The sequence below is a fragment of the Manduca sexta genome, chromosome 16 (genome assembly GCF_014839805.1).
Source record: "Manduca sexta isolate Smith_Timp_Sample1 chromosome 16, JHU_Msex_v1.0, whole genome shotgun sequence".
Taxonomy (NCBI): domain Eukaryota; kingdom Metazoa; phylum Arthropoda; class Insecta; order Lepidoptera; family Sphingidae; genus Manduca; species Manduca sexta.
In genome coordinates, this window is record NC_051130.1 from 4,942,560 (window position 1) to 4,954,980 (window position 12,421).

Consider the following 12,421-nt stretch of genomic DNA (forward strand, 5'->3'; position numbering starts at 1 on the left):
ACAGAGTAGACTTTTCTACACGCCTCGCTAACGTGAGGAAACGACAAATTTTATAACTTAGCTTCCTGATATAAGGTTGGAAACACAATTTTGATCGTTCGAATCATAACATTCTTTGAATTTTGCATGTGAGTAGCAACTTTGCAGTGTACTTGCCTAGTTGTATATAGATATGAACATAGAAAGTAAATACAGTTGAAACCGGTTATAGCGATACATTGGTTATAACGACTAAATTGTAAGTTTCTTTAAATAAATGCATATAAAAAGCGTATCGTGTATGTCGATTATTTGATATAGCGTCTAGATTCGCTGATCCCTTCGATGTCGCTATAACCGGTTTTCACTGTAGTATAATAGTGCAGTAGAGTCCTAATTATAATTCTACCAACTGTACCAAAATAAGAGGTTAGGTTTGGTAGAGTAGAGTGCTGAATTGAATCTAATAAAACTGATAGAGTACTGGCAACTGGCTACTAATATGCTAGTTGACTCTACTATTTACTCTATCCGTTTCTAACGGGCTTATGGTTGTTATGGTCGTTAAATCGTGCTATGGGGGGAGCAATATTTGTTTCTCATTCTAGCCTAGTTACGATCCAGGAATTTTCAAGAAAGGTTAGGGAGTCGGGACAGGGGAATATCAGAGTGATTGTAGAGTCCGGCTAGGTTACTATAAAATGAAATGGTTAGTTTTATGACGGATTGCTGTGAATCTATTATACCACTTGGTAAAGAAATGAGGTAAGAGGATAAATCGATGTAGGTACAGTAATCAGTATTGATCTAATTTTTATAATAAGGTTCGCTAGTTTGTTTTTTGTAATTGTATCCTTCTTACTCTAACTTTTTTTAATTAGGGGAGTTATATAAATCAGGTTCTACCTGTCAGTAAATTATGATTTATCGCCGCCTTATATTTTGCTACAGGAACAATGTGGCTGTGTTTTTACAAACATTACACAAGGAAGATCAAGAAAACTTATCAGTAAATTCATAGTAAAGATAAGTCAAATAGTGATGGGTTGTGTGCATTGTTATTGTTTTTTAACAATGGTGTTTCAAGCGAAGTAAAAGTTGGCAATGGTGCGTACATTCATCGATTAGACTCAAGTTATAGTACTCTTTGAGCTGTACATGTATGAAACGGCATGTTTGTTTCAAGGTAATGGTGGGTAAGCTTTCTAAACTTCCTCAATCCTGTAAGTTTTAAGTAACAAAAAATATTTTATTATTAATGGATGAAGTTATTTTTACATGTATAGCAAAAACATTTTGTATATTTCGCTATGGTATACAAGTTGATATTCCAAGTTGGTACTCATAAATTAAATTGTGGATTCATACAGTGATTATATGTTTTGCTACTTAAGAACGCATTAATCTTTACGAATATCTTGTGACAGAATGTTTTAAATGCAAGCTGCTGAATAATTTTCATTTAGGAGTGAAAAAGCTTTAAATAATTCGTAAGGGCCTAATCCTAGCCGCGGGAGATCTCTAAATTCGAGATTAGCGAAGGTTTATTAGCGTGGCGCTTTAAAGTGCGAGTGGCACACGTGAAGGCTGCTTAATCGCGTCTGGGTGAAGGCGGTGGAGTCGGCCCGCGTGGCTCAATGGGCGCGGGGCGGCGCCCGACGTCCGCCGCCGCCGCCTGCCGCCTGCCGCCGCCGTCAGTCGCGCCTCAGGCCCCGGAGGGGCTGCACGTGTCCTCGCACCCGCCTCGCGACTTATGTAACCATCCACGGTGAGTCCACAGCCTCCGGCCCTCGCCTCCCACGACCCCGTGACTCGAACCCGCTGCGCCCGCCACCGCCGCGCGTGTCGACCGCTCGTGCCGCTCGTATCGACTGATAGTCATCGTGGCTCGCGCCCGCGGCTCGCGGCTACTCTTGCTCCAACTGTCACCTAGTGCCGTAATCGTCAGCTGAGAGGTGACATAATCAATGCAGTAAGTACCGGTTTACGGTGAGTGAGTATCCGCGGAATGCTGCAGGTGCGTTATGTAACGGGAGTCGGGGACGTGCCGTTAGCGCTCCTGCCGCTTCTGTCCGCGGCCGGCTCCTCCGCTCGGAAGACACCGTTTAACTACAGGATGTGACGCTGTTAAGGCTATGCTGTTCGGAAGAATGTCGCTCTCTGCGCTAATGACAGTCGTCTCGCAGAAGTCAATGTTACTTTCATAAAACATTTTACCGACGTGCTTTTAAGCCCGCACACGTGCGTCTATTTATGTCGGTTAGGTTTCAGGTTGTGAACTCAAACGTCGGATTAAATGTTTCTTTTCACGTGAATTATGTGATGAAGTGAGGGTTTAGAGCGGTCTAATTGGAAGGTCGGACGTACATACATAAAAATTCATTCATTCGCGGATAATAGAATGTCGGTTAGGGATAACGTGCGTTGTATGTTTCCTGTACTTTGTTAAATACGTACTTAAGATGTGAAAGGGCGCATGCATGAAGTTCAACTAATGTTTTGAACGCGTGCTTGCGTACCTTTAGGTTCCCTGACCCGTGAGAGGGTGAACAAAGGTGAGTCGCTAAGATTGCCTGCATTTCTCTATTTTCTACGAATATTAATCCGAGAATAGAGATGTGCATACGATAGCTTTTTCGAACACCTACTCGATGATTTTCATTATTACAATTTATATAAGTTGTTTATAATAATTATTCATAACTGGAACATAGTTGTTCCTTTAATCTTGTATCAAGTATATTTATATTGGCTTCCGTAAGCCATTATCGCTGGAACAATTGAAGAGGCTTGTATAACCGTTCTTGAGAATAGCGTCCGTATATAAAACCCATTAAGTTGATGTCCATTTATCACAATACTGTTGACGGTAAACGCGTTTTATGTGCCGACATGCCAGCGATATTAAGTTGTTTTTATACCGACTTAATAGTTATAGATTATAGATCTTTACAAAGAATGTTATGAGAAGGTTGAATGAAATGTTATGGAAAAAAAATTGGTTCTATTTCATAACTCTACCGCCTATTTCTAAGGCCGTACTAGAAAAGAACAGGCAAGAAACTCTAGTGTTACTCTTTTCAGAATATTAAAACGCTGGGTTTTATACTTGGTAGAAGTATGTCGAGTATCTTCGGTCGATTTTTGTCTTTTTAATACTCTCTAGAGGGCTGTAAGAGACGAGCGAGAGGTTTTGAATGATCTACAAAGGTTGACATATAGTTTTAAGTCTTAAAATAAACTTGCAAAATAGTGGCTTATTCTTTGGACATAAGGGATTTTGCAATAGATTATAATATATCCGGTAGCTTTGTGTTCAATGCAATCATTCGAGTCTAGTATAAAATAATTTTATAAATATAACATTATATTGATTTTTCAGAAATGAAACAAGTGTGTATTTCCAAAATGGGAAGTAATTTTCTTAGTATCTCTTTACCGACTCGAGCATATTTAGTCTAATATGATAGTAAGGAAGCATATCTCCATATTCAAATGTTCAACTACGGTACTCTTACCTAAAATTCATTAGTTTCTGATGACTTGGTGGTCGAAACTACGAATTTCCGGTATCCAGCTTAAAATAGTTTCTCTAAAACAATGAGCCAGAGACGGATAAATAATTTTATTCTTTATTAATAAGATTACAGTAAATCCTTTAAAATGCATTTCTGTGCATAACTTTTCAAGTTTACTCTTGTTGTAAGCTACCTACAGTCGAATAAAGTTTATACATAGTCATCTATAGATTTCATGCACTTTATTTTCGGTTTTTCTGCAACTTTAAGATATTTGCACCATCTTTGTACTGTGTTAACATGTCTTAGATGTTTTATAAACTCTCATTACTTTCGCCTTAAAATTTGGCACAGCGTTAGAAATTGCTGCCTAAGTTTACTTAAAGTCAATTTTTTACCATCTTTGTTTATATGTCTGCAACATGTAAACTGTTATTATGTGATAAGAGTAATATTTTTTTATATATAATTTTACAAATTTAAAGCATAATTTAGGCGAAAGAAACACTTATGTTCTAATTAAAGATTTTTAAGAAAGTATAAACAAATATCATGCTGACAGGAAGCATTACAATAAGTCCTAAGTGTCTATTTATGTAAACCACTAAACACGACTGCTGTATTCTGACTGAAAAGTCAAAAACAGCTTCAGGGAACTCGCCATAATTGTGTTATTCGGAAAGGGACAAGCATTTCTCGTCACCTGGACTCCACTCCCCTTATAATCAAGTGCAGTAGAGTCCCTTTCCTGTGTCAGTATAAAAAATGCAGTTATCTAGAGCTAACACCATTTCTTTTTGGTCGACTTTAGACATCAATTACCTCTCTCTTAGACTTAAAACTGGTGTGTCTTATTTTAACTTTTCTGACGATCAACACCTCAGTCTTTCCCGGGACTAGAACGTTGTAAAGTCTTCGAAACGTCGGGAGAAAATTTATTAATATAAAAACTGCGATAAAATTCGAATAAGTTTTATTTCAATGTGTAACATTCGTGTAAGCAATTTTTTTACTTTTCTCAAAAAATAGTTACCACGTTTAACTAATATCAATCCACGTCGACGTCATTCGCGTCATTGCCCATTCGTAGAATGTGAATCTAATGTGCGTGTTTTTCATACATTTAGGTCCTGTTTCACAAGTTTCAAGTAAATTTTGTCACAGAGTTATAGTATTAAGCTAGTGTCAATAGTTCCTATTACTATTTATTTGGGAGCATAGGCTAGCGTGTGAATTCTGTATTTGGTCGGATTATACATTTATGTGACGTGTAGCATTTACTGAGAAGTTGTGCAAAAGGCGTTTAATAGATTTTTATACTAACACCTCGCTTTTGCCTGCGGCTCTTACCGCTTGAAAAAGTAATTCCGAGATAAAAAGTAGCACTCAGGGATAACGTAGTTTCCTATTAGTAAAAAAGAAATCAAAATCGGTTTAATAGTTTAAACAAACAAGCAAACAAATTCTTCAGCTTTATAATATTAGTATAGATTTTGTAGATATTTCTAGGTCATATTCTTGAACTAGATTCTAGATTAAATAAATACGTTACATATTTGCTTATACGTCGGGTTGTATTTATATATTTTAATTACTGGTGTGGGTGTGTTTGTTCGTCTTGTTTAAAACTATATTTAAATTGAAAACATGTATTAGACGTCGGTGCTTTTCGTTTCCGCAATGCTGAGCATTACTGTTGCAACAGGGCAAACTGTTTCGAGTTCGGGTTAGTCTGAGATTGGAATTGGATTCCAGAGTAAGTTCTCGGGTTATTATCTCTAGCTTGTTTTGTCGTTGGCGGTACGAAGTGCTCTGTGCAGTTTGTATAAGGCAGCAGTTGGTCTTGTTCATTGTTAAACGAAGGATATTCTGCACAACATTCATGCGATTTCAAACATGATAAACTACTGAGTTGGCTTTTCTTTAAATAAGTTTATAAAAATGTATGTTATTCAATATCTAACGAAAAAAGCATTTTCAAAATAACGCGATAATAATAAGTTTTAAAGCTTTGAAATTTGGTGGATGGGGTAGCTGTGAAATAACAGTAATAGCAAACTGTGACGTCATAGAGTGTTATCCACCATAACGCTACGAGCGTGAGAAAGAGAAAGCGCGATAATCCCACAATATCCTTACTGTGGACACATTATTTCAAATATGAATAACTGCTTTATTTTTAACCATTTTTGGTTTCACAAAAGAATTTCTTTTTTATATTATTGTTTGTAACGTATAAAATGTACAAAATGAAACATAGGAAACAAACCTCTTGCATTTAGTCAAGTTGAATAAAAATATTACAAACTTGTTGATATTACCAACAGTGATGAAAACAGATGAAATATGTTTTTGTAATATAAAGAATCAAATCTGTTACTGTTTTAGCATGCCACAGGCTACATAGGCTAATATTACATTAAGTTTGCATAGAAGGTGACTCAATATACATATTATGCAAATTAGAATAACAAAGGTTAGTTCACATCATTAAATTGCGGGTAGATTATAATGTAATTATGATTAATGGCAATATCCAACACGTGACATGTAAAAATAGACCATAGAGTAATCAAAACATATCGTGGCGTAAATTAATAAGTAATTCTAGTAGAATAGTTGTAATTGTAGTATGGATTTTCATAAACCTAATCTATTGCATTGATGTTGGAAATGTTGGTAAGTTAAATAACCGAATAACAATAAAATAATAAATAAGCTAGAATATTTAGTAAATTCTGATGAATTTAAAGAAAATGTCCACGATTTTCGTAGGGCCTAAATTGTAAATATACACTCCAAATAACATAATGACGTGGTAAGTTACTAATTACTAATGTTGGTTATTATTAGAATTTTATAATTTTTGGACGTTCGAAAGTTGTTTTTTACCAAGGAAAGTTATATATTTCTGAACGAATTCGGATGAAATTTGGGATACGGGTAGACCAAATTATAAACTAACGTATGGGCTATTTTGTCCAGGAAAAGTTCTCGATGAAATTGTTATCTCGGGCCAGGCCTTTACACGAAGCCGCGAATAACACCCAGTAAAAACTATTTTGTTCGTAAAAATAACCTATATTTCATCATTTCATTTCCCCTCAAATATTTGTAAAAGAGAAACATCGCACGTAATGTAATATTCACGAAGTTTTTTGCACTCCACATTCGAGTCACACCTCCATTACGAAAACCATTGAACTGGATAATCTAAAAATATACTTCCTACATTATTGACTTTGTTGAGGCTCCATTTATAAACAAGTGTGACGTAAGCCGCCCAAATAGAAATGTTTAATTCAAAGAATCGCGGTGTATTAATAAATCCAGGTGTTTCGGTGTTTTAGTGTTGAACGTATTTGTTTTTAAATAGATTAAATAGGCAATATGTTACTTTACTACAGGTTATTAAAAGAGCTAAAATCTAAATTAGTCATAATTTGTATTATATTTAATTATCATGCAAAAACCGAATTGAAGCAAAATAAATTAAGAATATTAAATTATGGATGCGTATCGACATATTGATACTTACATTAACAGCGCAACTTTCAATTCGTATAATGAAGTCTTTGTTGCATAATTTATAAGGTCATGAACAAGGACTTAAGAAATAATGGTTGAATGACCACCACCTTATTAATATTTGCTTACATAATTCTTACATTGAAGGTGCATTTTATAAAAACAAGATATTTAGTTAAGGTCAAGTTAGCAATGGAAGGTTCTAGAAAAATAATTTTATGCATTAAGTACGTATAAGACATGCACACATAAACACACGCCTTTTATTCCCTAAGGGAAAGCAGAGTGTAGCCACATAACAAAAGATATATTTTTCTTTAACCGGGAATCAAACCTCAGTCGTCAACACGGCACCCAGTAGAACTCTGATAGAAAGTCCTAGAAAAGCGAATATCATGTATTCAGCACATATAAATGTGTCAGACAGACTTTAATCGTGTCTATAGTGGTTACAATGGACATTGATCGGCCGTCAAACACCTTTGCACTACGTGACTTGAATATTTTTGACTAGAAATTAGCAGATATAGAAACAGTTACAACACAACAAATACTTCGTGACTAGTAACGACTTTCCGTTTTTTTTTATTTGTGCGAATATAGATTCACATATATTATAATAACTCATTCATTCTTGAATCACTTATTCATTCGTCATTCATTTATTCTGCTATATGGCCAGCATGTTTTACTATGATGCAAATTCTCTACTTAATTTAAGAAGGAAGAAATAAGTCTAAATCAAAGAATCGCGGTGTATTAATAAATCCGGGTGTTTCGGTGTTTTATTGTTGTTAGAACGTAACTTGATAGAAGACTAGCTTTTGAGCGTGGTTTAATCCGAGTAGAATTTGGTTCGTGACAAAAAAAATTCACCCATAACGACGTTTTTGTGTTTAAGCTTACTTCCTTACTAATTTTATCAAAAACGGTTTAATGAGCATATCAGACAGACGTACCTACATTTTTAATATTAATATGAAGGATTAATCCTCATAAATCAGGCCTAATGTTATAAAATATGAATCGATTAACCACACACAATGTTAATCGATTACATACTGCAATATAAGAAAGCATATGTTGGCCTTTATTGGGTACCGTGTAAAAATAAATCTGATTATCCGAATTATTTCGAATCGATCATTTACAGTATAACAATAGCTCATTACGATGTTATCCAAAAAACAAACATAATTCTTATGTAATAATGTTTATATTTACGCACTTACGAGTAAAACTAACAATTCCGTATTTGAGTTATAAAGGAGGTTAGAACCGCTTTTAGAATATGCGAGCATTTAGATATAATCATAAATAACTAAGTATATGTTCTTGTCTGGAAGTGTGGAAAGCTAACTGTTGTTAAGTAGATATAAGTGGATAATTGATGCAGTTAATTTCATTTAACACGGGGCCATAAAGGCTTACTATTAAGTATAATTATTACTATAAACTTTATGAATCAGTATTTAAATTAAACATTGTTTTGACGCTTACGTAATCGTTACAAATAATTTGGATGCAAAAAAATAATTAATTGAATATTCATTTTACAATACCTTGGAGAGTTATTTAATCGAATTATTATGATTATATACAAGAAATTGACAACATTCCAAAACCGATTTGATAATAATACGGTACTTTTGACTTGTAGAGAATTCAAGTTTCGAATTGCTAAAGGAGTCGGTCAGTCGCCTACGCAATATGACGTTTAATTGCATTGTATGTAAATATCGTCAGTGGAACTAAAATGTTTTATGGACGCATAATTAAGGACGGACGCACGAGGACGCGGTAAAGTAACTATCAACCCATTGAGATCAAGCTTTTTTGCATAATTATTTTATTTTAAACTGGCTTCGAGTTAAGTTGCAAGTTTAGTATTAATTCAATAAGTTTCAAATTTCAAAGTGTATTCGTGTTTTGTAATAGTAAATTTTTGCTTCTAGATAAGTATAAGTAGTTATGCTTTATATGTAATTAGTTAGTTTTTATTTCTCGATTCTCTTTCTCCAATTTGTAGATTTATTTGATAGGAAAAATGAAGTAAAAAACAAAAGAAGACATTGCAAAATGGAGTTTCAATATAAGATTTTCCTTATAATTCCTGGAAGTAAAGTTATGTTGCGCTGTTATTATTTATGCAGTACATGTTTCTTACAATGTAACAAATAATCGATAGGACGTATAAGCTTCTTCCTTTTTGATAATATATTTCCTCAATACATATATGTTATATATGTACTTATACATTTTATAGAAACTATTTCTTAGGTAATGCTATATTTTCCACGTTTTAAAGCAAGTATTTTCGACTAATTTTAAGTTTGACTAAACATTTTCCAAAGTTTAGGCTTCGTGGAAGGTTAAGTTTGCTTGTTTTAACTTCAAACTTAAATGCCGCATTTTATTTTCGATTTTCATTTTGCGGCGCTTTACACACGTATACTGTCAAGTTTTACCCGAACTCCTTAATATTCTATTAAATGCTAACAAATATTATGCCTTTTTGTGTTATAAAGAATTTTTACGACTATGTTTACAAATGTTAGCATAAAGCTAAACACGCCCAATCTTTTTGATATAAAACTCACATATATTAACTGTGCTGTGACTTGTTAGGTTTGAATAAGGACAATCAATCAAGTAATAACAAAATATGTGAGTAAGAAATTTTGTACTTTTCCTCCTACATTTATTTTCCCACATTAACATTTTGCTGATAACCGAATATTGCAACTTCACTGCGACAAATTCATCGAACAGTAATATTCAATCTGCCTTGTATTGGAATCGTTTTGACCGTTTAACAGCGCGTTCCGTTGATTATTATTGACTCAGAAAGTAATACAGTTTTATAGACCTAATGGAATTTCTCTCTTTGGTCTGTTTCATAAGTTATTGTTGTTATTTATGTTCTTTCAAGGTTTGTTAGTGAACTTGAGTGAATGTGTTTAATGCCGCTATTGAAGTATTTTATAGTTCTATATTGGAACTTCTATAATTGAGTGTTTTTTAGGGGTAACTCAAAAGAAATATTTTTTTTTATGTATATTATTTTTTAATTAATGAATTAATAGTAATTGAGTTAATATTGTATTGTGGTACCCTCATTAACAATTCGTCCATAAGCCACACGCAATGTGTGGCTCTACTTTTAGGCATTGAGACAAACTTTCAGATTCCGTGATCCAGTTACTGAATAATGTGTTACTAAAGGCAGTTGGCCCTTGACATGGCGTCTTTACATCTAGACCTTGCTTTCACACAACGAAATGTTCAGTGATATTGTGGACAATATTTTTGTTATTCATGACAATAACATTTAAATAAACTTCGGAACCTCTTGTAGTCTCACCCATATCTTTCCTTTTTTTAAAAAAGGCCTGCATTGGGCAGGCATTGACCGTGCTACAACAAATCACACTAAGCATGAATGAGCGCGTTGTAATAACTTACAAGATTGCTTCTACATTTCTAGAAGCACATTTGAATTGCATTCAATCACCGTACACGAGGGATGGGTTAAAGAATATTTGCCACGGCTGTCAACACTATGAATGCCGGTAATATCTCGGTTGGAAAGCCTTTTGTACGCTCTCCGTTTGCACCCGCCGGGCCGACACCGACTCGCTTGGATACTAATGATTTATTACATTACCAACTTGTCATAGTATTGTCAGTCACCATAACTTCGTGTCGTATTGATATTTGTTGACAGTTTTTGTGTGTTCGAGTTTTTTATTTATGATTATGATAGGGTATTATAAGTTTTTACATTGTGGAATACAATTGTCGACTTTTATGGAGGTGGGCGTTAATATCTGCGACACAGCTACCTAACTAATGCAGATATTATCGAACATTGTGTTAAAAAAAAACCTGTATTATTATTCCAAATAAAGATTTATAATATTTATTATTAAAACGATGGTAGAATGAGTGTTTTAATATTGTTTGTAAATGCAATCTTGCTTTTTGTGTATTTAATTCGAGTCTGATGAGGGATTGTACTTATATTAACTTCGGAATTCTCATGGCCTAATAATATGTTAACTATGACCAGAGACCCAAAAAATTGTAACGCAGTGTATTTTCATGATGAATTTAATGAATTTTTATTTATAAAAAGCAGTTTAATTGCTATATTTCTATAAACTTTATTCAATTGTAGTAACCCCAGGTTATTAAATAATTATGTAGTAATTGTATCAGAATCAAAAATTTTAAAAGTTTAAATAGCATGTTCATAACAACGGCTTCGTGACATATTAAGTTATTCTAGTTTTTAAATTTATAACGATTTATTTACAAATACTGTAATTATTTCATTTATTCAAAAAAAAAATAATTAGAAAGTAAAAAGAAGCTCGTCGGTTAAATTCCACATATTGTAGCATTTTAGTTTCGTGAAATATTCGATTCGCGCACACGCCAGCCTTATTGTTAGACGTCGACAAATAAGTACGTTCAGCATTTCTGTGAAACTTGTTTGCCTTCGAGGCATGAAGTTTTTCAAATGGTGATTACCTACTTAAACATATACAACTCGGTCTCTTCTACTCTTTAGAATTGTCGCTGAAAGCTGGCTTTGTTAATAAAGAATGATTTTATTCAGTTGTTCGAGTAAATGAGAATTTCATTTTATCTTTATTTGAACTATGTTTTCTACTCGATAAAGTTTCTTTTTAAATGATGGAAATTGTTACGACGGTCGTGTAAGAATCTTACCACTTACCTGTCTTCCTTCAAAGACTGTCTCGCCCATACATTCTTCACTGCAACTTCTATGGATCGATTGTGACTAGCTCTGAGCAGGCACCGGACACGACGACAAGGTGATACTCCAAAAAAGGGAAGCTTTAACATAAATTGAATCACTCATCATGAAACCAAGTCACTTTAGATTATAACACATCCTTTATTTTTTCATCACGTCTTTTTTATAAAGATTCTCAGCTGGCTTTTACATTGTCGCTGTGTGAGGTGGGCGAGCTAACGGTTTGGTCAGAATGGAATTGGAAGCTAACTCAATTGAAGCAACTACGTGCTATGTATTTTTACCAACGGATTTAGATTGCGGTAGCAACTTTGCATCCATGATGTTCTAATCCACCAGGATACATGACGTAATTTATAATCATCTGACTTAAGTTATATAATGACATTCACAATTGCCTTCGGCAACAGAGCGTGATCCGGAAAATGCCTTTTTTATTATTACCATCTATACATATTATAAAACAAAGTTCTCTTTTCTGTCTGTTAGTATGTTATGTATTCTCTTAAAATTTACTGAACGGATTTTTATGTAATTTGGTATCGAGATAGTTTAAGACCTTGGGAAGGTTATAGGCTACTTTCTATACCGGGAAAATTTATAGCGGGAC

At 34.0% G+C, this 12,421-nt stretch overlaps 1 protein-coding gene across 5 annotated transcripts in view; it reads left to right on the forward strand.

Moving 5' to 3' along the window:
- Window positions 1-1,653: 1,653 nt before the first annotated feature.
- LOC115443258 (potassium/sodium hyperpolarization-activated cyclic nucleotide-gated channel 2) overlaps window positions 1,654-12,421 on the forward strand; it is a 241,383-nt gene continuing 230,615 nt past the window's right edge. For 2 of the 5 annotated variants that reach the window (XM_030168587.2, XM_030168588.2), the window contains exon 1: window positions 1,664-1,951. The gene's annotated coding sequence lies outside the window, so the exon portion shown is untranslated. Of the gene's footprint in view, window positions 1,952-12,421 lie in introns of all 5 variants that reach the window. The other 3 variants (XM_030168593.2, XM_030168594.2, XM_037439114.1) reach the window with 2 other exon arrangements.